This window comes from Staurois parvus, unplaced genomic scaffold, assembly GCF_062004578.1.
Source record: "Staurois parvus isolate SC_StPar_1 unplaced genomic scaffold, SC_StPar_1.0 ptg002970l, whole genome shotgun sequence".
Classification (NCBI taxonomy): domain Eukaryota; kingdom Metazoa; phylum Chordata; class Amphibia; order Anura; family Ranidae; genus Staurois; species Staurois parvus.
In genome coordinates, this window is record NW_028320766.1 from 175,569 (window position 1) to 178,655 (window position 3,087).

Consider the following 3,087-nt stretch of genomic DNA (forward strand, 5'->3'; position numbering starts at 1 on the left):
AGTACAGGAGATGACCAGAGACTGCGGACACAGTACAGGAGATGACCAGAGACTGCGGACACAGTACAGGAGATGACCAGAGACTGCGGACACAGTACAGGAGATGACCAGAGACTGCGGACATAGTACAGGAGATGACCAGAGACTGCGGACAGTACAGGAGATGACCAGAGACTGCGGACACAGTACAGGAGACTGCCGATGTACTACACTGTGCTGGGAGGGGGGGGAGGGGTGTTAAATGTCTATTATCCTCACCAGCCCCTGCAGGCACACTTTTTTGGTTTAGGGACAGTAATAATATGTGGTTGAGACACATTTTTACAGCCATCAGTGGCTTCCCCTTTAGGTACAAAGGCAGAAGCTGGGAGGGTGTACATATCCAACGTATGCAATATAATGCCCCCTCACTGCCTGTGAAATGTTCTCTGAAGAGCGATCCAACATGGGCACTGCATGTGTACACCAGCCCCTAAGAGGCGTCCTTCCGATTCTCTGAACCTTTATGTGAACAAAGTCGCATGGTAAGGTTAAGGGTAATCCGTGTTTCAACCCTAACAATTACCACTAACCCTGACATGCGACTTCGGTCACAAAGGTTCCTGCACTACTTTGATGCTACTTGAGTGCCAGAAAGTGTAAAGCTGCATTAAAGTCGCATCGAAAATAGTGCAGGAACCTTTATGTGACCGAAGACGCATGTCAGGGGAAATCATTAGGGTCAGCGTTTCTATCCCCTCTAACCCTGACCAACATTTAACCCTGACATGCGACTTTGGTCACAAAGGTTCCTGCATTATTTTGATGCGACTTTAATGCAACTTTGTTGCTCCTTGAGTGCCAGAAAGTGTAAAGTCGCATCAAAGTAGTGCAGGAACCTTTGTGACCAAAGTCGCATGTCAGGGTTAAATGTTGGTCAGGGTTAGAGGGGATAGAAACGCTGACCCTAATGATTTCCCCTGACATGCGTCTTTGGTTCCTCCACTACTTTGATGCGACCAGGGGCGGACTGACCATTTGGGCCCGGGGTCAGTAGGGGGGCCCCATGAGATGTCCCTGGTACCTTTTTCATAGGCTTTTTTGAGTTTGGGCAAGGACACAGGGGCCCCATGATCCCCTATTGCCCGGGGGCCCCATGATTTGTCAGTCCGACCCTGGATGCGCACCCAAGTTGCTTTACATAACCGCAACTGTCGTACCTTTTCTATTGGCAAAAAATCGCATCATAGCAATGTGCATCGAGGTGATTCTAGTCTACATCTCCTCCAATGAACAGAGCAAATGCCATCTACTTCAAAGAGATGACAAACAGCGCCACCTAGTACCATTCATGACACATGACGTGTAGTGGGGGGGGGGGGGGGGGTGGACAAAAAAAATACCAGGAAGACCACATCAAAATAGAATTTACTATTCGTGCGACAAAATGGCAAGCAGAGCTGCAGAAGTGAGGAGTGGTGTATCGGGCCGATGCTGAGACCTCTAGAAGGGGCACGTTCCAGCACAGCGATGTCCTTTGAAAAAGAGAGGCGACCAGCAAGGGGCTCCATTCACAACAGGAACATGCATGCGATATTCAGGCGACACATTTTGCTGAAACTGTCAATTTATTGTGGTATTTACCTAAAGGGCGGAGCCACACGCTGACATCACCAGGAGGAGGGGCACCATGGCCCATGCAATTTTTTCTTAATTTTGGCATGGGGTTCCCCTTAAAATCAATACCAGACCCATAGGGCCTGATGTGGATTGGGGGTGGATCCTGTCTTAAGGACATGGTGGCTGCCTGCTCCTTAACAACCATATTGTTTATGGGTTGTTAAGGACACGAGGGCTGCCCGCAACTTAGCAACCATGCTTACTGCTGGTTAAGGACGTGGCAGCCACCCGCTCCTTAACATCAATGTTGTTTACTGGTTAGTCGCCCCCCCAAAAACCATGTTTACTTACTAAGGACGCAGCGGCGGCCGCTCGCCCGCCCCTAGCAAACAAGTTTACTGATTGTTAAGGATGCGGCAGCCGCCCTCTCCTGACAGCCATCTTTACTGATTAAGGACGTGGCGGTCGCCTCCCCCCTAGCAACCATTTTTGCTGATTAAGGACGCAGTGGCGGTCCGCCCCTAACAGCCAGGTTTACTGATTTTTAAATACGTGTTGGCCACCCACTCCTTAACAAGCATGTTGTTTACTGGTTGTTAAGGACGCAGTGACTGCCCGCCTCTAACAACCAAGTTTACTGATTTTTAAATATATGTTGGCAACCTGCTCCTTAACAAGCATTTTGTTAAGGATGCAGCGGTTGCCTTTACTGATTGTCAGGGCCAGGCAGTTGCTGCTTCCTTAACGGCCATGTTTACTGGTTGTTAAGGACGCAGCGGCTGCCCGCCCCTAACAACCAAGTTTACTAATTGTTAAGGACAGAGCGGCCGCCTGCTCCTTAACAACCCAGTATTTACAACTGCCAATAAATACGCCGAGTCCTGCCCGGTTGTTACTGTGTAGCGTTTTTTTTTTGTTAATGAATGTCAGAAAAACTTTTTGAAAAAGCGCTTGGAGGTATTTTACCAAAAATTTGAAAGAAGAAAACAGCGCTTTGCGAACGGAGCCTAGAGATCTGAAAAGTACTAAACTGCCCCCTTGCCAACATTTTTCGAGGAAAACCAATGGAATTCGACTTTTTCTTCCATCCTAAAGTTGCTTTCCGATCGCAATGTGACGAAGCGAAAGGATTACACAACGGAACCGGCTAAAGCCCCTCCCCCCCCCACAAACCGCGAGAGCGCGACGTTAAGGAAAACGGGCTCATGGACAGGAACGCTGCAAGCAAAGCACAGAGCGGGTCAAAGGTCCGTTATAAATAGTATCACACAAGTCAATAAATACAATCAATTTCATACACAACGTGGTGACGCCGCCGCCGCCATTTCCCTCGCCGCCATCTCCCCCCGCCGCCATCTTCCCCGCTGCCGTCTCCCCCCGCCGCCATCTCCCCCGCCATCATCTCCCCCCGCCGCCATCTTCCCTGCCGCCGTCTCCCCTGCCGCCGTCTCCCCCGCCGCCATCTCCCCCCGCCGCCATCTCCCCCGC